Source organism: Amblyomma maculatum, chromosome 8 (assembly GCF_055883805.1).
Source record: "Amblyomma maculatum isolate TAMU_Amacu chromosome 8, ASM5588380v1, whole genome shotgun sequence".
Classification (NCBI taxonomy): domain Eukaryota; kingdom Metazoa; phylum Arthropoda; class Arachnida; order Ixodida; family Ixodidae; genus Amblyomma; species Amblyomma maculatum.
In genome coordinates this window covers 87,537,977-87,562,902 of record NC_139351.1, presented here as the reverse complement: position 1 = coordinate 87,562,902, position 24,926 = coordinate 87,537,977, and the positions used below count along the sequence as shown (strand labels likewise).

Sequence of the window (24,926 nt, the reverse complement as noted above, 5' to 3'; positions counted from 1 at the left end):
CTTCAATTACTTTTGCAGCATTCATCCCTCATAATCATCCAGAAACGCAACAAAGCTGTTTTAAGTTTCTAAAAACGCAGTTCCTGTCAGTACTTAAAATCTGTTTTTGTATGAACAAGTAGTGGAATCTTGCTAATATACCTCATCCGATGTTGGAGAAAGCTGGCTCGCGTTGTTATGCTTTTAGCGAATAATGAGCAGCTTAACGCAAGAAGTGAAGCATGAACTGAAAACGTTTTACAGCAACCAGCGTTATAGAGGCCTCTCTTTTATACACACAGCTTTGAAGCAAAGTTTGGTTTCAAACGTAGCTGCTGAATAATGAGGCTTCGTTTATTAATGACGTTCAGACAGATGAAAGTTCATGAGGACGTACGCGAAACGAAAAAAAGAATGAACGAATATTAACGAAATGTCGCGTAATGAGAGTTGAGAGTAAGAACTTGAATGCAGTATTATTTGCAAGGAGTGGGTGATAGAAACTGCATGTCTTCAATACAAGTCCTCGTAGTTTGGTTTTCGGTGAATAGTCTGTCCACTGTAAAAAATAAAGCATTGTGTTTTCTGCTGGCTCCATGAGTGCGCGCGGTACGGGTTTGCGAAGTGGTTAGGTACGTTAATATATTTTTATGTGCCTGCAGCAGCATTCTGTTTTTGTTTTTTGATGCACGCTAGAGCCTCGATTTGGATTTCTTTTTGACCACTAGGATTTGCCTAAGCCAAAAGGTTAGTGTGGGCGCCCTTAGCTGCGATACAACCGGTAAACGCCCTACTCTACTCGTAAATGTGTACGGTCTGGATCTGCATAAAAAATAAAGGGCGACTAAAACTGCGGTACATTCTCGACGCCGGTCTGTAGCACAAAGACTTGGATAGGGAACAAAATGGCATTCAGACACTCTTGCATTATACTAGGAAACATATTGTTTTGCATTCTTCTGGCTGAGAATAAACGTTTGACAGTGTTTTACGAGAAGAACGAAAGAGGAGAGGAGGGGGGTGTTTTCACGCTCTCGGGGGACACGCGAACCATGTTTTGAGGCGGAACAATGAGGTCGCAGTAGCGGAGATGTCTTAAATAGCTTGGCGCATTTGGGTTTTATTAACCTGTAGAACACGTCGTAGTGACAAATGACGTTTGAATATCTCTGCTACACGATAGGAGCCCACCCACCCCCACTATCCACTAAGCAACCGTTACGAGGCAAGCGAACTGTCTTAATTCAAAGAGTGTAGAGGGTTCCTTTCTACATTTTGGTTTTGCGTTTTTCAAAAACACAGCATAGCTGTTGCTTTTGACAGCACGAAAATATTTGATGTTCGGAGGCCAGGACGCACTATGCAATGCGCATCACTGCGTTCCGTTAGGATACCAAAGTGTAGAAGAATCCCCGTGAGGCAGAAGTTGAAGTACGCTACGGCATTTGATGGTTCCTTCGATGCGTGGAGTTTTCCTGTTAGCAGTATTTTCTTTTTTTTTTTTTTTCAGCGAACAACGCTTGTTCCCGGGAGAGCGGTTTGCAGAACGACATGTCGACAGGCAGCCTTTATTGTCGAAGTGTTTATTTCCGAAATGGCAGCACAGTCGGTCTGTTTCCGAGATTTATGGGTTGGAATCTCCGAAGATGCACTCTTTGGTTGAGGACAAATGCTCCCGTCGGACTCATGACGGGCGAGTCCTACGTGGGCAGGATGTGACATAGATGCGCGTTTTGTCTACTTCTCGCAGCCAGGCAGGAACAGGTTGCGTGGCCATTCTTACTGCAGTTTACAGGATATGTTTATTCTTCTAGCTTTTACAGGTGTAGCCGTCCTGGCCCTCTCTGCCTCCCTCGTTCCGTTTCCCAATGCACCTCTCTCCCCGGGGCGGTGTCAAGGTGCGTTTATGAGCCCATGCTGATCGTAATTTCTTGCCCCCCACCCCTTGCATTGCAACAGAACAAATGCGCTGTAATTAATTGGAGCTGTAGACCACAAAAATTCTGCATTGCTTCGCTCTACATTGTGGCATTAACATCCGTGAAGTGCATTTAATAAAACGCTCAACAAGCGCTAATAGTTACTACAAACTTAGTATAGATATTCAATGTTTTTAAACAAAACTGAAATTTATCAAGTCGATTTACTGCAAACACGGCATGCCCCGCCGGGGTGGTGCAGTGGTAAGACGCCCGACTACTGTGCCGGAGTTCCCGGGATCGAATCCCGGCCTCGGCGGCTGCGTTTCGATGGAGGCGAAACGAAGTGGCGTCCGTGTGCTGTGCGATGTCAGCGCACGTTAAAGATCCCCAGGTGGTCGAAATTACTCCGTAGCCCTCCACTACGGCTCCTCTTTCTCTCTTTCCACTTTCATACCCACCTTCCTCCCTTCCCTTACGGCGCGGTTCGGGTGTCCACAGAGCAAGTGTGACAGTTACTGCGCCTTTCCCTTCCTGTGAACCAATTTAACTGATAATACGTGTTTTAGAACTTTCTTACAGGCTAAAATAAGCAATCTTTTGCAGTCATCTGACAACCTCATTTTTCTCTGGAAATCTCTACCCTTTTTTTCGTAACGCTCGAGCATTCATCATTTTTTATCTATTTTTAATAGCGGGATTTCGCTCTAATTATTCCAACCTTGCAATTCTAATAGTCTGTACGTGTCTACAAGACCAGACTCAAACGGTTACGCCATGTGTAGCGTGTCAGCGTTCCCTTTATCGAGCAATCATATGCAACTCCTCAATGAAATTTATGCGTACGAGCATGACTGTCACTACAAAATTAGTTCGGGCCTGATTTGTGGAATGCGGGTGATAAAGTATCACTGAGCACAGCGTCATCCAATTAATGTTCGCTGTAAAAGTGCACCTCTCCCTCGGTCTAAGTAATATGATGACGCTCATCCAGCCTGGAAAGACGCATCTGTTGGCAAGAAAGCTACATTTAAAAATTCCTTCGCCAGATGATTGAAACTCGTGACATCATATCGGCAAGAAATGATTTTCACTTTTTTGTGAAGTTACCGCCATTTAGCTTAATGGCGCTAGCGTAGCCTACGAGGTCCACTTAGAAATATCTACGTAGACGCAGAGATTTCCGAAATCAGCCCGAAATGACAGCACTTGATTTGATTTTTTAAATCTTTTCAAGTGCCGAAGAGGTTTGCGTTCGGTGATAGGGGACGCTTTATGATTAGGACACAGTACTTTATCGATAAAAGGCTTCTGTTTTGCCGCCTGTATCTACTGAAGAAAAAAACGGCGCGTCCAGTAATCGAACGAATACACTAGTTCTCCAAGCGGAAGGAATAGAGCGGGGGAGGGGTACGTGGTGGTGGACGAAGAGTCTCAACGGATTTCGCTGCGTGGGAGTGCTGTATGGAGGGCGAACGAATCCGTGAGGGAAACGCAGCTATCTTCCCCACGAAATTGCAACCATCACCTGCCCATCCACCTCCTTAGACAAAGTCACATCGCTTTTGTTATCATGAAAATATGTTTTATGCAGTTATGTTAACACCAGCCATTATACAGTACTCCCAGAAAGAGGATTATTAAGAAAATAAAAATGAACCTAAATGAAATGGAAGGCTAAGTTGTGCGCTGTTGGTCGTCCCTACCCTTTTCAGATGAAAAGGAGACCAGCAGATAAAACGAGCTTTTTGGGTTGGCGCTTCGCGAAACAACAACTGTGAAAGTAGAGTTCTCGAGTTTGTTTGTCAAGCTTTGGGGAAATAATTGGCGCGAAATTGTCACCTTTGTGCTTAATTTGTCATTAGTGATAAGAAGAATTAGAAAAACCCTAATTATCTAAAAATGTATGCCTTAATTTTGTAGATGATGCTGATTAGCTGCTTAGGTTTTTACTTTTCATTGAGGTAACATAAATAGGCCGGCAGAGAGTGGTCTCTCAATGTACTCACTATTTCCGTAAAATAAATACGTGCAGGCATACAATGACATACTTAAGGATAAGGTGATCAACGCTGACTTTTACGCAGCAAGCTATTGCTTGTTTGATGGTGGCAAGAAGTGCCGTCTCACCTTCAAGCACAATTGAGGAGAGCGTAGTTGTCGTCTCTTTCTCGCATCCATATTTTGGTGCTTCGACTCGGGTGTTCGAGTAATGTTCAAACTGTTGCCTATCAACACTGTTTATTCAAATTCACATTTGCTACTATATTGTTTCCGTCAATTGAAAAACATTTTTTGCGTTATAATGGTGGTTTAACAGCGCAAAACAGACACATACTAAGAGACCCTGTGTCTGTTTTACGCGGTTAAACCACCATCATGAAGCAACACCAACTAGCCCGATCTTTAGTTCTTCTACATTTTGCTTTATTTATTATGCTTTTACATGGCGTCTAAGTGATACGGCGCTACACGCCGTACTCTGGGCATTAGTTAGCTATAACCCTGCTAGAGTGTTTTGCAACAAGTATTACGCTTTAGTTTGGTTTGGTTTGGTTTGTGGGGTTTAACATGCCAAAGCGACTCAGGCTATGAGAGACGCCGTAGTGGAGGACTCCGGAAATTTCGACTACCTAGGGTTCTTTAACGTGCACTGACATCGCACAGCACACGGGCGCCTTGCTTTTCGCCTGTATCGAAAAGCGGCCGCCGAGGCCGGTATTCGATCCCGCGTCCTTGGGGCAGTAGTCGAGCGCCGTAACCACTGCGCCACCCCGGCGGGGTGCTTTACGCTTTGATATTATCACGTACCGAGACCTAGTTCTGTTGATATACATGTTCAAGAAAATAAAGGTAATAGAAGCAAATGCGAGCAGTACAGGAAACGGCATTCATCATGAAAACTAGGCAAAGGGTGTGCATATTTTAGAAAAGCGTTTCTGAAATGGCTAAAGAATTAACTGAGGGTAAGAAAACAAAAGCAAAAAAAAAAAAGCTTCCGATTGTCCTTTTTATATAGCAGTTGAAGAGTTCTATGTATTGCTGGTGGTTTGAAGAAGGACCCTCTTAGGGGTTTTACGTCCATCTCATCCAAGGGCCCTGACAATGGAATTACATTTTTCTAAAAGGATGCGCCCATATTCTTTCATATTTGGTGCGTTCTCGGATAACAAGCTTCTTGAAAGATCGTGCTAATTAAGACATCATTTACTCTCCTTACGGCGCTGTAAAACGTCCGCGCTAGCTCTATTAGGCAGCGACATTGCGGTGGCCTAAGAGCCGTGGCCATATGGGATATTGGCAGCGACCAGAGCGGAAAATGGCCGGAACGTGTGACGGGTTAGTGGAAATGACAACTCCAAAAGGGCCCGAACGTGTAACGTGTTTGTGGGGATGACAAATTCTCATCCCCTTAAGTTGTGATCCCATCAGAAGCGAAATACATTGTCCAAGACCATTGCAACACAATTAAAACCTTTTGTGTAGGGACGGAAACGAAGCGGGTATTATTATTTGGTGACATGCTTAGCGATTAGTGATGAGTTCGTGTTTTCTACCTGCTCCAGGATATGGATTTTGTTGGTCAGCTTGCTTGACAGTTTATCGCCAATTCCACTTTGGGCAGTACATTCCCGAGTAAGAATATGGAGCTTAATAAATTAAAGAACAATATCCCTACAATATGAACCCACTAAGTTTTAAGCTACTGCCGAAGGCAAATGTAGTAGACGCTATGGAGAGGTATCAGGACCTAAAATGAAAATGGAGGCTGGTATTAAAGCTCAAATATGTTAGCATACACTGAGTTACGGGATAGAAATAGAAATATTATTATTTTAGTTAGCGGCTTGGCAGATCATTCGCATTTTCTGTGCGCTTCCAAGACTTTGGTCACTGCGTGTTTTTTCCATTAACGCAAGGCCCTTGCTTTCTCTCATTTCTCGTACGCGCTTGCAACAACAGAAAAAACTCTCAAATGTTTTGAAAATGCTCCTCCAGCAATCAGTTAGCTAAAAAGCGGCATTTAGCAGCTAGTTACTTAAAGTAGGAAGAGAGTAAAGCCATTTAATACAAGTGTTTTTAAAGTTGACTAATCCTTGCTAGTTTCTGATGGTTCGCATGGTCGGAGGTGCAGACAGTTCGCTTTGCACATAATGTAAGGACGATGATAAAGTCCAAGCACCAGTGGCTGTTTATTCGTTATCGCCCATGATCGCCAACGCTGGAGTCTCGTTTTTGAGCCATCCGTATCAGGGGGGGTTTCAGCTCGATCTGCTTTAGTAACTCCATGTGCATGGCGTCTCTTCACCTTGCCTAATTCCGCTCTTATAAAGGAGCAGTGTTCTCACAGCCTCAGCTCTACACTCCTTTCCTCTCTTTGGCGCCGTTGACGTCAGTGCCGTTCACGGTGTAGGCCTTGCTACCGTCCCAAGATTCTGCACTCAAGTAATCGTAATGCGCGTGTTTTACTTTGATAATGTTAAAACCGGTGCCAGCTCGGTCAGCAACTTGCACGCCAAAACGTTTTGGCTGCCAGCTGCGAGATTGTACGTATCATTAGAAAACTATCCACAAGATCCCGAGTGTTGGAATAGATGAACACAACGTTATTACAGCGTCCCAGCAGTTTAAACCAAAACAGTATAATAATTATTCAACCAACAACCACAACTAACGCTCAAGCATTCGTGAAACCTCAATTCTGAGCACCCTGTCGCTTTTTGTGTAATATTGTTGAACGTTCCTCACTAACGGATCACCCAACTTGTATTAATATGGGGCTCCTCGATCCATCATCACCGCCCAAGTATGGGTCGGGAATTCAAATTCGAGCGCCCGAAACTTACAAGAGGCACCGCTTGGCACAGGATGCAATCGATTATTTAAAGTACGAATTCGGTGATCGCTTTTTTCGTTATTTATGCAGGTGCTTTGTTCAAGAAGGGGTTTATAAAAAATTCCCGTATTTCAAAATACAAAATAAATCATTTTGAGATTTTATTCGGCGTGACACGAGCGGTACGGGCATAATTGTGACATAATTACGTATGCACACTTTTTTAGTAGCGAGTTTTCTTCGCAAAAACATTTTTCTCATACATGCAATAATAGGATAGAACTCAAGTCTACAGTAAACGCAACAAAGAATTCCCCCGCTGCAGTTAAACTTTTTCTTGTTACCAAAATAATAACTTATAATACCATATTATACGATATTATTATACGATAATATTATTATATGATTATACATTATAAGATCATATTAAAGATTTAGACGCCCCTGGCTGACAAGGTATGGTAAAATACAAAACCTTACTTCGTTTCTTGATCAGCAGTGCAATACATGAGGTATTTATCGTTCCACACAATTGCTAACTTCTGTGTTTAAAATTAACTTCCCACGACTGGGAAGATATAATAGTAGGATTAAAATATAAATGCAATCTGCGAACTTCAAAGTCTACTATTTCGCGTTGATTTCGCTCAGTGCGCATATTTTTTGAAGCACTTTCGCTTTGATGTATACTCTGGAGCACTACATTTTTTTTTTCTGGAAGGGCGGGGGGGGGGGGGGGGGGGAGGGGAGGGAGGTCATCTACTAATGTATAGGGAGCTTGCATGAAGCGATAGATGCGGGGGGTAAACCGCCATAATGTTGCCGTTGGCAACAGCCGACGGGCAGCGCAGCCAGGCTGAATGGAGAGAGAGACTTGACATTTTCAATGGTCCACCGAACAAACACGCTGCTTTTCGTGCGCTGTCCTTACGTGCGTGAAAGATCTTGCAAAATATTAGTGAGGAACGTACGCGTTGATGCTGTGCCTGAAAGATCAGGCGCGCTATGGAGAAATGCAAAGCGATGGGGCGCAGACCTGTTCACGCTACGCGCAGACGACTGGCTGCACTATGCGTCTGGACCTGTGGCCGCCCGTCGACATCGCCGACATTCATGACTTCTAGTTCTGGCCAGTATTTTGATACTTTCCCGGGTTGGCGTCGATCTCCGTGTGTCGGCCCGTGCGAACCATTCACTTCGGCGTCACTCAGAGGGATCCTTTGCCTTCTCGCACTCGTGGAGCCATATTTTTTGAATTGTGAAGAACCCGTAATTGGCCTGTTGGATCGCGCCAGCATCGTCTGCGCGGACTACGCGACCATGTAGACCAAGACCGACTGAAATACAAACCTGCACAGAAAACAGGGTCCTATGGGACCACGTGCGCCAACGTCCGTTACCTTACTAGCCGTCGAGGGCGCTCAATTGACCAGTTCGTCTGCCATTATCATCATCAATAAATTATAAAATCTTTAAACAAACCGTCAATAAATTCTAAATAAAAGATCTTTGTTCGAGTTATAGTTTAAAAATTTTACCTTTTTTTACTTTAACGGAGAGTTTGTTTATTGCGAGGATGTTTTTCTCTCGCCAGAGGACCTACCGCGATTCCGCTTTGTGCGACGACACTGCAGTTACCCGCAGCGCATGCGCAGAAGAGGTGCTTGTGCATTACAGCGTGGACAGATAATTAATTATAACGACGAAGAAAAATGAAGCAACTAATAGACCCTTCTTATCAACAGGTTTACAGTAGCGCCAAGCTGCCGGTAGTGTTCTTTCCCTAGCGGCGAAGGCTATGAACTAGAAGGTACGCGCTGGAGCAGTGCTATCTGTGCAGGTCTTTATTTCAGTCGGTCTTGATGTAGACGAGGTTAGTGCGGAAGTGACGTGCTACGTCGTCTGCTGCCAACGACATCAAGGTGGATTACCCAGCATGCATCGCTTCATGCAAGCTCCCTACATGATATACTATACAGAAGCTTGCCCTTGACAGAAGCAACATAATTCTACTCGTTTGTATACAGTTTGCGTCACCCTTGTGTACAGCACTGGAGCAATGTGCACTGTGGAATAAAACCAAACTGCAAAGCAGCACATACCTTCTCGCAAAAATCCTGATACTTAAATTGAAGCCTATTTGGCTTCGTTAACGCTCAAGAGTAGCCTTTAAAATCTAGAAACTGTGACGAGGGGCCCTGTGCATGCAGTGATGTGTGTCGCTTGAGTTGTTTTGCAAAAGATTGATATAGCCGGACAAGATAAATAGCCGAACAATATAAATTGGGGTGAAAGAAGCGTTGCGGCTCCTGTCCGCGAGTCTCCTTGGCGCACATGCACTTTACAGCTGGTTCGATCACTAATAATTAATTGATGCCCTCGTTATCTCACAAGGGCTCTTAGCTTATAGTCTAAGCTACAAAATTGTGTGAAGGGCGATCCGACATAGATATAAAACTGGAATTTATCTGAATCATACGGACAAGCCCGCGTGTTTTATAGGCCACGTGATGTCTGTGTAATGTTTATGTTTATCATTCTATATTTATTTTGGAAGCAACGATGCGACGCATTCTAAGTGAGAGAATAACGCCGCGAATAATAAAAAAAATTTAATTCAATTTTTTTTATTTTTTTATTTAAATTCAATTAACTTTTTATTTAAAATCATTTTAATTTTAATTTAAAGTTTTTAATTTCAACAGACACTGGTATGCGGCCTCAGCAACGTCATTGTAGCGGACTAAAAAATCTTGCTCTTTGTTCACGGCCAGAAACAGTTTTATCACTTTCTTTGTAGCGCGAGATCACTGAGATTTGTTTCTAATGATTGCAGCCAAGCCCCTGTTTCTGTTTTTTTTTTCTGATTGTTACAGTTTCCTTTCACCAGTTTATCTAGATGTTCCTGCGTCGACATTAAATTGGGCGCTGCTAAATGCTGCGCGTATTCATTGTTCGACGGCCGGCGAGCACGCTTACTGTTATCGCCGTCGCCAATATTTTTTGAGTCTGTCAGAAACCAGTCAGCTGAATAAAGTTTACTTCAGTGAAATCACAGCCTTTTTCGTTTGTTGCGTACGGCCTTGTCACCAGCACGTGACAATTTGTATGTTATATATTCAGAAGTCCGCACCGGGGAGTCACAACACATGTGCCACACCAAGGTGTTGCCCCCTAAATTTCAAACTTTTCGAAATTTTCACTTCATTCGTGTCGGGCTTCTCAGCACAGTTTCCTAATAATGATACTCTATTGATATTGTAAGCAGTGTGAGTGAACTTCATCTTCATCTGAACGTAATCATCACCGGTCATCGTGTCGTGAGAAGACGAAGTGTTGATGAGCTTTGGCTGGTCGGTAGCTACTGTTCGGCTTATCTGAAATAGAAAGCGGTATCAGCTGGTGCACCCTTCTGCCTCACAATATTACTTTATTCCGTGCAGGCTGGCTGTAGTAGCACTCACATGAAAAAAAAATCATTTTATGCCATTCTTTTTTGGCTCTGTGTTAAATTTAATCTTTCATTTGGAACCTGCGTCCTCTGGGGGCCAGAAATGTTTACAAGAACAGCGTAAAAACATGGTGATAGAGCCATCTAGCTCTTTATAAGTTACGAGGTTCCGAGCTCTGCAGCTCGTTAAGCAATCATATATGGCAGGTATAAAGACTCTCCACTGCTCCGAAATTTCAAACGTTTCGAAATTTTATTATACCTTATTGTTAATACTTTATCTCATGCCGGCTGGTTACTCGACTTGGAATAAAGCAGTTATCCCTCTTACTTCCTGCAGTCGATGGTGACTTTCGCTATTGTCATCATCCAATCCCCAACCATACTTCCGCTGTAGCGCAGATAGTACTCACATTAACCCATTACTGTCGTCTGTGTAAGCTTAGGCCAACAGAGATTGAACTAAGCTAGATTAAACTAAACAAGAATGTTAGCCGAAGAACTAGCTAAACAAGGTAAGTGCTATCAGAAATGCCTTGGAAGTGTGCGGCGTATATGCCTTCTAAGCTCAGTAATTCGCGCTCCCGTGCTCGCTGAGGCAAACTGCCCTGCGCAATGCCGCGTTTCAACAGGGGAACCAAGTACTTCCCCATTTGCACCGGTAGAAAGCTGAAGAGATGCTTCTTAACCAAAATTAACTATGCGAAAACAGCACGCACCTGAAGTAGCCCTGCAATAAGAAAAACGTTGAGCTGAGCGCTCGTAGCTAGTTAAGAGCGTAGTTAACTCGACACTCTTTTTAAGTTGTTCTCATTAGGTCCTGCCCCCGAAAACGTAGCTTAGGTGCGGAATAGTTTTCTTTGTGTTGATTGCACTAATTACACTTCCGGCGTCTCTACTCCAACGAGAATTTCTGCTGCCGGCACGTTAGTAATCGAGAGCGTCGTACTGAAAGCACTCTCAGCTTTAACCTTAAGCTTAGGTTATTCCTATAACGCACGCTAACTTTAAACTAACTTTTGTTGCCCCTAAAAGTACGGAAAAAGTGATGGTTATGCACTCCTAATGTAGAAACAAGAGCAACCTAGCAAAAAAACAAAAAACAAAAAACACCTTTTTGGGCAAAATACTGTCAGTGGTTCACTGTGCTAGTTTCGCAGAACACACACGACTCTACATGTGGGCGACGCTGACTTCGGCGGAGTTCGAGCGCACTTCACAGGGGCACAACTGCGCATGCTTGGCCGGTTCATCGTGTAGAATATTGTGCGTGCGATCGCGGCGCCGACGCTTGATAAACGCCGAGCAAGCTTCGCTTCATTCTGCGTGAGCGCTTTTTCGACACGGTCACGGTATCCGTTGGTACCGTGTTTGCGGTGGCCCGTCACAACCGCCGAAACATTCCCGGACCACAAGTCGGGCTATCGCCATCACTCCCGGCAGCGCGGTGAAGGTGCAGCGGCAGGCGGCATTCAGGCGGATCCTGGAGCGGTACCCGGCGTGAGTGCCTGCATCTACTGCTGTCCTATTGTAGTTTGCACGAAGTTTAGTGATCTGAAGGTTGTATATGTTGTTCGTTGGTTTATATGGTATAACTTCCCAAAATGTCTGAGGCTATGAGGGGCGCCGTAGTGGAGGGCTTTGTGAACAACTTCGAGCACCTAGATTTCTGTAGTGTCCACCGACGTAGCGGGCGCCGTGCTTTTTGCCTTCACCAAAGTGCAGCTGTCGAGGCCAGGATTTAAACCCACGTCCTAAGGTTCGTCAATAGAGTGCTCTAACGACTGAACCACTGCGGCTAGGTCGGTTGCTTCTAGTGGGTGATAAGAGCGGTAAATCCACTTGTGTTTTGCCACCAAAGATAGGCTGTATCGATTATAGTTCGTTTACCATGGCAAGAGAAATCTACCTTATATAACAGGCCTTTGTAAGGCTGGAACATTAGCAGGTCTTAAACATAAAACACAGGACTTACCTAAGTGCATAAAACAGCTTTGAGTAGCGTATTTTTGTCTTTGTTGGTGCTCTTTGCGTCATTTCCGACATTTTTAAAAGCAGAGGGCAGCTATAAACGATAAAATTGGAGAATAATTGCAAGAAAAAAAAAGAGAAACAATTGTCAGCATAACAGTTCTTTTGTGGCTAAGGGTACATTATTAGATGTAAATGTATAAGTATTCTGGCTTATACTATTATGTCGTATTTGCAGTAAAAATCTAGTAATTAAGGCTATTGCTACTGCCGAGTGCAGGAACGTTTGTATGGATGGTGGCAGTATGAAGAGGGTGTGGTAGACGCAAGGCGAAGAACCTTTAAAGCTACACTCTCAACACGAATAAGCCTATAAGAGTAGAAATTGGGTCTCGTGTCCTGTAACACACTAAATTTTAGAGCGCACTATTCGCTTAAGCCCTTAACTATATTTCCATTTCAAAATGTGCACACTGCTACACTTTGCGAGCAGAATTATATTCCTTTTATTAAATCATATTTATGCTATTTAATTAGCAACTAATGGATATTCCGAACCGCTTCATCAGAATATTTTATGCTCGTAAATTCGACATTAAAACCTTAGCTATAATCTTTGTAACTGCTAGAGCTTCACATACTTTGAAGTCAGAATCGGCTTCTGGTGCCGACCATAGGGCATTCCGTATTTCTAATGACACATATATATATTCCAGGGTTCGGGCAGGGTTCCCTGACTCTAATAGGGATTACACTAGAGAACATTGTTCCCCCTGTTTACTTCCAGTATATTTATTTATAATTATTATGTAGAGTGGAGACTGGCGGTTGATTAGCACAAGGCGCCCTTTCTCTACATTCACTACAGGTCTGACCCTCTAAACGAACCTTCTGCTATAGATGCCGTAGTGCACTGAATGTGATATGGTACGCATCGCGCTTGTGTCATGCAGAAAAGGCCAGAATGGTCATGCGGTTACGAGCGTTGGAGTCGTTGAGATCATTAAGGCAAACAGTTGTAAGCGCGCTCCCTTAGTCAGGTATCATTGGCAATCGTGGGACACATGTATCAATCAGTCGTAATATGGTTAGTGGTAGTGAGCTCGAGCTTTCTGTGAAATTTGTGGGTTAAAAGCATGCACTGATATGAACCCCCCACCGTTAGGAAGAGATCTAGGGGAAAACATAAACAAATTTTATGCTATAGATTTCACCTAGGGATGCATAAATTGTAAAGCGGAACTAACACTGCCATAGCGATGGAACGACACGGTGCCCAAATATCGCAGCCGGAACAGTACTCATTATACTGATATTCATATGGCTCTGCACACAGTGCACATGTATTCTGCGTTCCCCGTGTGGTCACGTGATATGGAAGGGCTTGTCCCAACAGGACGCCAGATTAGGCTCTGCAATTTTCAGTAAAATATGCGAAACACATCAGTACTGCTGTTAAGTATTCGTCTTCCAGGAGGCTTCTCGAAACCGCATTGAGTAGTTCATAGCGCAGCTAAAACTCTCAGCGCGAAACCTTGCTACTGTGACCCAACCTTTACCAGGTTTAAGACGAGACAAGGGAAATAATTTTACTCGGTGCTATAAATGCGTTCGCATGAGAGACCCCATTTGTGGAAAATCTCTCCTGGTCTCTCAAGCCTCCGAGTGCTACTTTCCGCTGTTGGCAGAGTACATTGCGGAGAAAGGGAAATTTCTTTCGCTACTTGTTGACGACAGTAGGTAGATGCCAGAATCTGCCGCGACTAAAGAGTGGCCACTGTTGACGAAGGAGATTTAGGAGTAGATTAAGGAATACACAACTTGCGAGTGGTTTCCCGAGCAGCCTTGGTGATTTCCAAGGCAGCAAAACACCAGGTGGCTTTTGTGGAAGGTGGAGGCGGAGCGGAAATATTGCAGCAGCGCGGACGCGCCAAATGGTTGCGCGATAGTTTCTCAATGCGGATCAATGATGATGTGCGGGTGAGAGGGCCTCGGGGGGAAGAGGTACCTTCAACAAAAGACGCATAAAGGTTAAAAAAACTTGTTGTGAACCCAGCGAACTGAGCTGCAACGCCTTCATATAGTGCTTCACTCACCGACGGGAGACGTGCGCTCGAGGAGACAGGAAGAACGCCCAGTCAAAATCACTACAGAATGAAGTCAAAATTACGATAAAAAATTGTGTAGTTTTGTCCTAAACGTAAGACTTTTCTGTAGCTCTGTAGTGCTTTTCTGTATCTTGTAGTTTCTTCTGTAGTACTTTTCTGTTCTAACTACACAAATATGCGCTGTTTCTAAAAAAAGTTTAGTATATCACAATAGCGTCGTTGTAAGAAACTGTGGCGAAATTCTGCCGCAGCAACAAGAAATCTGGTTTAGTTTTTTTTTCTACTGGATATGCCAGTTTATAAAAGTCAGAGAGCCTATGATACCATAGGGGTGGATGTAACGCAGTGTGTTTTACCTGTCTAGTCATAAAAAGAGGAGTTAAGTCAAATCGAAAGCAACTTCATCTGATCGGCCCACTTATCGCTTATCACACATTTCGTCTATAACTATGCAGTGTAAAGTGTCGTTCATACATGCAGAAGGGAAAGAAATCACAGCTGGATAATGCAGTTATAACGATAACTCGTCCAAAAGCACCGTGCGCTCAGTGATAAGTTGGTGAACTCTTATTTCACCCGGGTCAAATTTTAGGGGTGACCTAGATAATATTTGGGTGCAATTATGAAACTAGATGCGCCCTGGTAGCAGGAACCACTGACCCAATATTGGAGTACGTTGCTAATGTGCTGGTCCTATGCATGCCCACATTTTCCAACATAGGTCCAATACTGTACGGCACGCCGGCGTGGCGCATTAGTTTGGGCGCTCGACTGCTGTGCCCAATGATGCGGGATCGAATCCCGACCTCGGCGGCTGTTTTCCGAGGAAGGCACAAAGCTATAGGCGCCGGTGTATTGCGCGATGTCAGTGCACGTTAAGAGCCCGTGATGGTCGAAATTTTCGGAGCCCTCCACTACGGCGTCTCTCATAGCCTCAGTCGGTGTCAGACAATAAACCCTAAAAATTAAACCAAATCAAACCAGTATTTGATTGTTATATTCTGCGTGGGTATAGAGGCACTGTGTCATTATAAATGATTGGCTAAGTGTTAGCGTGACAATGCAGCTGCTTCTCGAGCAAGACAAGGTTTTGTTTGCTGGAGCCCTATACACCACACTCGGCTGTGCCGCTGAACCCCTTGCGGGGAAAATGATGGGGTCAATATTATGGTTCTGGCACCATATTTTTTTATTTTTTTGCCCTTTCGCACTGCCCACGCTTCGCTAAGCTACTTTCTTGACGGTCGTGTGTTGAAATATCCGCGAATGGCTGCGTAGAACCATGCAGCAAATAAAAATCTTGCGGGAATTGGCAGCTTGGCCTAAAACACGTGCGCAATAAATGCGGCCCATAAACAGCCGTGCCGGGCATTGAAGGTCACGGCCTCAGCCAAAATAGCCACGACACGTTTGCAAGAACGCAAGAGTTCGTGCTCCAGGGTGAGAAACGAAGCGCTTCATTGCCTCTTTGCAGCGTCTTCATTGCAGTCGTGAATAAGTTATGCAACATGCTTTTGATGACTGTATGGATGTCTAGAACGATCGAATGAGGGCTTTTAGGCCAGTGCGCCGTGAAATGCAACTTTGGACTTTCAGTATAGAAAAAAAAAAAAACTATTTTGTCTGCACAAATTTGGTCTCCAAATAATTTTGCTCAGTTATGTCAGTGTTTCAATATAGCTCACTGTCCATGGACTTTAAGGCCAAATCTTTCCTTTGTTGTCAGAGCTGCGAATTTTCGCAAGCTTATGAAGAGCCGCACATTTCTTAACATTTATGAAGCCGATGATTGAAAGGATCTTAGATAAACGACCAACAAAATCAATTGCAAAATAATTCTTTTCCAAGATATTTTGCTGTGCCAATTTACACTCATGGAAGAAAACAACAAAAATTTCCAGAACACAAAACACGTCAGATAGCGCATCCAGAATTTAGTTTTTGCTCTTATCGTGGCTACTTCACGCATGCAGTATCCGGTCATTGAAGTAATTGTTAAAAAGAGCACAGCAGGGCCGAGGGGTAAAAATTTGATGCTCAAATGTTTATAGTTTGTTTGCTGATCAAGAAACGGGGAGTTCACGTTACGAGCAGTTAGGAACACTGCTTATTTAGGATTTTCTTAAACTCACAACAAGTTCAGTGGTTAAAAAAGTAAAAGATATTTTCATAGAAGAAGCAGCAGCCACATTACAGTTTGCCTGCCTCAACCGCCGCAAAGTTTTCCCGCCCAGTAATATTACATTTTCAACAGACCGTAAAAATGTATTTGGTTGCAGTCGATATTTGCTTTAGTCGTATTGCGTCATGGAGGGCCATTTTTCTTCGCCTCACTTCATTTCCCAGCGGCAATCTTCAACGTTACCGGGAGTGTAGAGCGAACAAAAGTTTTTCAGAGGGGAGAACTATAAACTTAAAAAGCCAATATCACATTTTTTTCACTCGTTGTTAGTTCCATTTAAAGAATTCAGCACACATCTTCATGCACTTGGCAGTATGCTCGCCAAAGAAACTCTTTTCCCAGCTCCATTAACAGGACAACAACAAAAACAAACTCACCGCCCTTCTCCTCGCTTGCTTTGGGTGATGCATGCTTCGATGTTCCTGAATCAAAACAAGTACAAACTTTTCGATCGCCAGAAGGAGGAATGCACTTAAACTGATTGTGAAATACGGCGTTTAAGTATAGCGGGAGTGTTTCTACTAAAAGACAATCGGAGCGGTCTGTTTTTAGCTTTCCTTTTAGGAAAAATGACACAGCCTCAAGGAGTGTTGTCGGGGATGATTCGGCCAGGCTGAACGAAAGAAGAAAATAAAAGAAGGGAGAACAGAAAGGCTTGGTGTCGAGCGTGATCCAGAGACCTCAAAGTTCAGAGGCACAGCAGCAACAAATACAAAGTGACCGTGGACACGACATTTTGTGTTTGCTCTTTGTGTAGGTATAAAGACAAAAGAAGCATTGGCAGCCGGCATTTAAAATACGGCAGCCTCTTTCGAAATCCTGCCGTCCGCTTCAGTGAGCAATTTAGCGAGCATGACAAAAGAGTGCGAGCAATTCAAAAAGGAATTGCCTCAAAGTAAACACTCAGACATGCTGCATCGTTCTCTAAGTCGAAGCAGATTTAACGCCTCATTAGATGTTACCCACTCTCCTATTTATTAATAAAAGAAAGCTGGAATTAACGCTAAGGTTGTTGCGGATCACTTAGCCACATTACAAATAAAAAACGTCACCGGAAGCCATGCGCTGCATAATCGTCCTTCTAGTATCGATGTCGTCCTGCCAATTATTTCTGCTTTCCTTAACTGACGTCATTTCATTGCGGTTCTTGCACATTATATTCGTTTGTCCATCGTGAATATATGAAGCATAGAAGACATGTTTTTGTATCTGCCGTCTCTTCTCCTAACTTGTTCATCTTCTTAATGACATTCAGGTTTAAAAAGAGGTTTTGATTATGAAGCGCTCCGGTGAGAGGCACTCCGCTTACTCCGAAACAGTGACATCACAAACTTTTCAATCGGGTGGAGGGAAGAAGGTGTCGAAGGTTTTCTTTTTATATTTAACGGCTGTAAACTACTTCCCCTGCCACCATTATGGCGCCAGCCCTAGGAGCTGTACAGCAAGCAGTATGACGAGGCCCAGGGAGTCCTTACTAGGAAAGCCTATACATAACCAAAAAAGATGAATTCAGTAAGAAAGCGTTATTATAGTTTTCATTGACACTAAGTTTGACAGGGAAAAAAGGAAACAGAAATGTCCGAGCCTGCAACGCTTACGTTGAAGGGAACGCAGCATCCAAGGTTTTTTTCTCCCGCCTTTTATTTGAAATATTTCTTCTGGAATCTCGTGAAAACTTCCAGAAGAAACGTCTCGTTTCAGCGACCTATCATCATGACGAAAATGTGGACGTGTCCAGTGAAGCTTGTCTACCATTCTGAGGAAAATAAGGTGTTTGAGCAACCTGGTCGGCAGGAAAAATGTATCATATTGACAGAGAAGAGGATTGGTTGTGACATACAATGGGTTCGAGCTGTAGGCACCGTCCCGTCTATGCTCCACGTAATGAGGCGCCAGAAAGCTTTTATAAGAAAATCAAAGTTGTGAATTGTTGTATTTTTTTTTTCTTATAGCGCCTTGTTCGTTTTAAACCGTTTTTTGTTTTCGTGCATTCGAGTTATCTTTGTTTGATTCGTCTTATAATTTACAAACATGTTGTGCATGGGCAAGCGATTCGATCTCTTTCGCTCCAGGTATACGGTTGTCTAACATTGAAGCAAAGGAAAGAGATGTGAGGCACTCCTTTCACAACATGAGAATCGAATCTCACTTTGCTTTTCATGGGATATGCTAATACGTTTCGATGGAGGCGAAACGAAGTGGCGTCCGCGTGCTGTGCGATGTCAGCGCACGTTAAAGATCCCCAGGTGGTCGAAATTACTCCGTAGCCCTCCACTACGGCTCCCCTTTCTCTCTTTCCACTTCCACTCCCACCTTATATCCCTTCCCTTACGGCGCGGTTCAGGCGTCCACATAGCAAGTGTGACAGATACTGCGCCTTTCCCTTCCTGTGAACCAATTATTATTATTATTATTATTATTATTATTATTATTATTATTATTATTATTATTATTATTATTATTATTATTATTATTATTATTATTATTATTATCATTATTATTATTATGGGATATGCTAAAAACTCGGAGCATACACTGCGTGTCTCTCTTAAGAGGAGAATGACGAAAGCCTAACCTTGCTTTCCGATCATTTGCTTCTCGTCTTCCTCTTATCGGCGTTCGTTGCAGTGCTACATAAAATTCTAAATAGTTTACAGGATAGGAAAAGCGCAGTATCTGTCACACGTTTTTGGTGTGTTTGGACGGTACACCACCGCTCCTGTCGCGTGGCATTCCATGGACGCATTTAAGTCTCCCCCGGAATGCTGGCGGTGTTCCAACCTGCAGCGCTCCGTTTGGCCCCAGCGGCTGTCAAGCTCGGAGGGCCACCCCATTCTATGGAAAGCGCGCCGCTTTCATCACTCTCCTTCTAGCCGTCCTACAATGTGGAAGGCTGCGGAGTAATTTCGGCCGCCTAGGGATCTTAACATGCACGGATATCGCACAGCACATGGACGTTTTGCCTCCATCGAAACGCAGCCGCCGGCGGTCACGTTCGAGCTTGGGTACTCTGCCAAAAACGCCGGTGAACTTTGATGCGTTCAACGAAACGCTGGTTGAGTTCGATGCAACGCTCGGTCGCCGGCAGCCAAAGTTTTCGCTTCACTTTCGGTTCCGCAGCGTTGAAAGCCTCAAAATTTTTTAATTGGTTCGTATGAAAGGAAAGGCGTAGCATTTGTCACACTTGTTTTGTTGACAACTGAACCGCGCCGTAAGGTAAAAACTGACTGAGATATAAGAAGGAAAACATAACTGCATCAATTGTTTTATGTGGACACCTCAACCGCAACCTCAAAGGGAAGGGAGGAAGGGGGAGTTAAAGTGGAAAGAGAGAAAGAGGAGCCGTAGTGGAGGGCTGTGGAGTAATTCGACCCCCTGGGGATCTTTAACGGCCCCGCCGGGGTGGTGCAGTGGTAAGACGCCCGACTACTGTGCCAGAGTTCCCGGGTTCGAACCCGACCGCTGCGGTTGCGTTTCGATGGAGGCGAAACGAAGTGGCGTCCGTGTGCTGTGCGATGTAAGCGCACGTTAAAGATCCTCAGGTGGTCGAAATTACTCCGAAGCCCTTCACTACGGCTCCTCCTTCTCCCTTTCCACTTTCACTCCCACCTTCCTCCCTGGTGTTCACAGAAAACAAGTGAGACAGTTACTGCGCCTTTCCCTTCCTATAAATCAATCAATCAGGCAGCGGAGGTGGCTCAGCTACAAAGCCAGTAGCAGGCCCGTGCATTTTCTTTTCCTTCTTCCTACATATATTATGCTGATACATGCAAAAGGAAATAAAAAGAACTGTCACAACAACAACAAAACAAAGTAGAAAGAGCGGCGGAACCACAGTGGAAATCGGTGCAACGGCGAAATCGCTGCATCGTGGCCAATGAAGCTTTCGCTTCAAAATTTGGCCTGCCTGGTAGGTTACGCACAGCCTATAGTGAACTAGAATACTCTCAGTAGTCTAGTTCACTTTAGGCTGTGCGTAACCAACGAGGCAGCATTAAACTACCAGGCCGAATACTATCAGTATTCTAGGTCACTGTAGTGTATTAGTACTATTATTATTTAAAACTTCATTGCCGCCGATACAGGAGGTTCCCTTAGCCACTCGGACGTGGCGCACATTGTTGTCGTCCGCAGCGCCAAGCTGCGGTGTTTGGGTCCCGTATAGTCAGTAGCATGCTCTCTGCTGCAAGCTTATCATTAAGGCGAAATCTGTTGTTGTGGCTGTACGAAGAAGGTAACGAAAATGCACGGGCCTGCTACTGGCTCTGTAGCTGAGCCACCTCCGCTGAAGAAAGGACGGTAGGTCAACGCCGCTTGCGACGGGGGCTAGCCAGCTACCGAATTTGTATCTGTTGTAGGCCATCATTCCACCCGCAACTGCTTAGGTGGTGGATGACGGCTTTTTTTGCGGCGCGCGTCTTTCTTTCCCTCTTCCTTTTCTTTCTTCTCTATTTTCTCTTCTGTCCGCACGAGGCAGCGGAGGTGGCTCAACTACAGAGCCAGTAGCAGGACCGTGCATTTTCTTTTCCTTCTTCCTACAGCCACAACAACAACAACCAAAGAGAAAATAGAGAAGAAAGAAAAAGAGGAGGGCGAGAAAGATGCGCTCTGCAACAGCCGTCATCCGCCACCGAAGCGGTGGCGGGTGCAATGATGGCCTGAAAGCCACCTCCGCTTTCTCGTGCGGACAGAAGAGAGAAAGTAGAGAGAACAAAAAAGAAAAGGAAGAGAAAGACACTCTCCGCAACAACTGTCGTCCACCATCTAAGAGGTGGCGGGTGCAATGACGGCCTACTACAGATAATAATTTGGTGGCTGGCTAGCCCCCGTCGCAAGCGAGGTTGACCTACTGTCCCAGCCCCGTAGGGCCAAGAACAGCCACCCTTCACCACTTCTCCTCCTCCTAATAGTGCTCTAGAAGACTATATCCTCCTTAAGGTGAAAGCCTTAATGGTTCATACGGTCGTGGACAAAGTGTGTCCCGCGTTTTCGGCAGCTGCCGAGTGGCTTTCTTTGGCACGCGTTCAAGTGTGGGATTGCAGATGGCAGGAACGCTAACAAGATGAGACTTTTCAGGCTGTTGTGGCTGCAGGGAGAAGGAAACGAAAATGCGCTGGCCTGCTACTGGCTCTGAAGCTTAGCCACCTCCGCTGATTATTTAAAAAAAAAAACTGATTAATTTATAGGAAGGGAAAGGCGCGGTAACTGTCTTACTTGTTTTCTGTGGACACCTCAACCGCGCCCTAAGGGAAGGAAGGTGGGAGTGAAAGTTGAAAGAGAGCAAGAGGAGCCGTAGTGGAGGGCTACGGAGTAATTTCGACCACCTGGGGATCTTTAACGTGCGCTGGCATCGCAAAGCACACGGACGCCTCTTCGTTTCGCCTCCATCGAAACGCAGCCGCAGAGGTTGGGTTCGAACCCGGGTACTCCGGCACATTAGTCGGGCGTCCTAGCACTGCACCACCCCGGCGGGGCCCACTTCCGCTGCCTCGTTCGGACACAAGAGAATAGAGAAGAAAGGAAAAGAAGAGGTAGAGAAAGACGCCCGCCGCAACAACAGCCGTCGTCCACCACCGAAGCGGTGGCGGGCGCAATGACGGCCTACAACAGATAAAAGTTCGGTGGCAGGCAAGACCCCGCCGCAAGCGGCGGTGACCTACCTGTCCCAGTCCCATCTCGGGCTTTCGCCTTTCACTACTTTAGTCGCTAAAGTCTTTGGTAATTTTTACTTTCCAATTAGTACATACACTCCTTAGTATATAATTGCATGATATGGTTTGTGGGGTTTAACGTCCCAAAGCAACTCAGGCTATGAGAGACGCCGTAGTGGAAAACTCCGGAAATTTCGACCACCTGGGGTTCTTTAACGTGCACTGACATCGCACAGCATACGGCCGCCTTGTTTTCCTCCTCCATCGAAAAACTGTCGCCGAGGCCAGGATTCGACCCCGCGTCCTTGGTAGCAGTAGTAACCACTGCGCCACCCCGGCGGGGCATATCATTGTATGATACCACTTCGTCTAAGACTAGAGGACGAAAAAGTGCGCTTGTTTCAAACCCGCACAAGACTAATTTGCGTGGCATTGTGTCCGGCTGCGAACACGATGGCATGGATTCAAAAGCAGCCGAGTTCTTGAAATTATTGAAAAGAACTTGATTTTTTTTATGGAATATTCACAAGCGGCCAAATTTATTTCTTATTAAGCGCCATGGTTCGATTCTATTGTATTCCACGGGTAGCGCCACGCCTATCTCTAACGTTGTGATCTTTCGCGTTCAGTGCCATGCTTAATACACTTTGATTCCATCCGTGACGCGGCGGCTATGTAAAGTTGTAGGGTCTTAAAGTTCCCTCGAGGGTACTTAGCTCTGACGTTATACCTCCCTCATCCAAACAGAATGTCACAAAAACTGACGATGCCGGATATTGAATGGCATGGTAGTGACACGGAGTTTCAGTGACTGTGGCAGTACATTGACCTCAAGTTCGCTCATGCAATATCGAGTTGCAATATCGAGTTGCACAGTTTGCAACTCGTAGAGGGAATTGTCTTCCACACACACACTGTAGCACATACAACAGTGCGATACCGAAAAGGGTGCACAGTAACGCTATCTGTATTACATGCAACGGCTTCGGGATGCCATGGATTTAAACCTGTATACCCGCGCCAATGTATTGCTTTGAACTACCAATTCAAACAAATTTACTCATTCCATATACTTTGCCATGCACCAATTGCATTGCTTAACATGCATTGCGAGCAGCTGTTATCCTTTCTTTAAATGTAAAGTCTCTGGGGATTATTTATTAATGGTGTCGTCCGCTCAGGCGCACTGCCTCCGCGCCGGTGCCCGAGAAGGGACGTCACGCACCGCCCGAGTAGGCAGTCCCCGCGTGCTCCATTCGAATGTGCGAAAAGCTCGCAGTGTGTCGTCGTTCTTTCTGCCTTCTGTTCTGGGTAGCCTTCGAGACCATAGACTGTCTCGGAGGCCATCCTACATTGTAAAAAAAGCAGTGTTTTAATGCCGAATTTATGAAAATAATGCTTCAGATTGAAATTTTGATTTTGGATAAACATTCAGTGGTTATTGTTTTTAACGCGAAAAATGCTTTTGCTGCAGTCAATACAATATTACCCAATGGATAGGCAAAAAGGAAGAAAAATGTGAAAAATACTAAAATATTTCTAAGAAATAAGAAGTTATGAGAAAGGTTTAAATATATTCAGGAGCAGATGAGAGGAGAGGCAGCAGGTGACGCAGAGGCAATAAATTAAGGAGAAAGAGAGCACATGATAAAATAAACCGCAAAGTCCTCAGAGACAAGCTGTCTCCTAACTCCACTTTTGTCATTGAACATGATGAATGCATGCACTGACCATGCTTTAATATTTTACTCTGTCAAAGCTCCAGTTATATTTTTTCTGGGCCGCCATCATTCAACGCCTTTCAAGTTATTGCCCTCCGATGACTATTCTTCACATTTCATATTATTCATCAATATTTATTTGCTGTTGTAAAAAAGAAGATTCCCTTCGCTCTAGGGTTTTTACTTCTGCAAAATGACAAAACATCGACAAACGAACGCGCTGAACAATTATTATTTATTTCAATTATTATGTCATCAATATTTAATTTTATATGTCCGAAGGTCTAAGGCAAAACTTACGGGTTGTTTTAACTTCCACATCCAGCCACTTCATTCCATATTAGAAGCCACGTAGGCATTTTATAAAGGAACAGTGAGTTGGGTGGCTGAATGTTCCAAGTTTTTTCCGAACGAACTGGTCTTGCTCAGAAGTCTCGTTTGAACTGCAGGAATGGGCGCGATTTATGCAAAATAAAATCGAAAAATACAGGCTGCTCTTAAACATAAATTCGCTCTTTTTCATTGTGATCAGCATTGTTAACAAATTCGCCCTTGGAATCAGCAGATGTAATGTTTGCGGCTGTTTTAGGAAAGCAGTAGCATTGTTTTTATTTCTTCCGAATTTGCTAAAAATAATAATATTAATAATAATGATAATAATGGTTCAAGGAAGGGAAAGGCGCAGTATCTGTCACGCTTGCTCTGTGGACACCGGAACCGGGCCGTAAAGGAAGAGAGGAAGATGGGAGTGACAGTGGAAAGAGAAAGGGGAGCCGTAGTGGAGGGCTACGGAGTAATTTCGACCACCTGGTTTATGCATTGATTGATTTATAGGAAGGGAAAGGCGCAGTAACTGTCTCACTTGTTTTCTGTGGACACCTCAACCGCGCCGTAAGGTAAGAGAGGAAGGTGGGAGTTAGAGTGGGAAGAGAAAAAGAGGAGCCGTAATGAAGGACTACGGAGTAATTTCGACCACCTGGGGATCTTTAACGTGCGCTGATATCGCACAGCACACGGATGCCTCTTCGTTTCGCCTCCATCGACCACCTGGGGATCTTTAACGTGCGCTGGCATCGCTAGGCAAGACCTTTCTCTTGATAGTTAGGC

General features: G+C 44.5%; 1 protein-coding gene across 8 annotated transcripts in view; it reads left to right on the top strand.

Annotated features, from left to right (window-relative positions):
- Nucleotides 1-24,926, top strand: part of LOC146181709 (inaD-like protein) — a 1,346,554-nt gene that overhangs the window by 485,419 nt on the left and 836,209 nt on the right. The window contains exon 1 of one of the 8 annotated variants that reach the window (XM_084576722.1): nucleotides 11,568-11,686. The exons of the other annotated variants lie outside the window; for them this stretch is intronic. The gene's annotated coding sequence lies outside the window, so the exon portion shown is untranslated. Of the gene's footprint in view, nucleotides 1-11,567; nucleotides 11,687-24,926 lie in introns of those variants that run through there. 8 annotated transcript variants of the gene reach the window in all.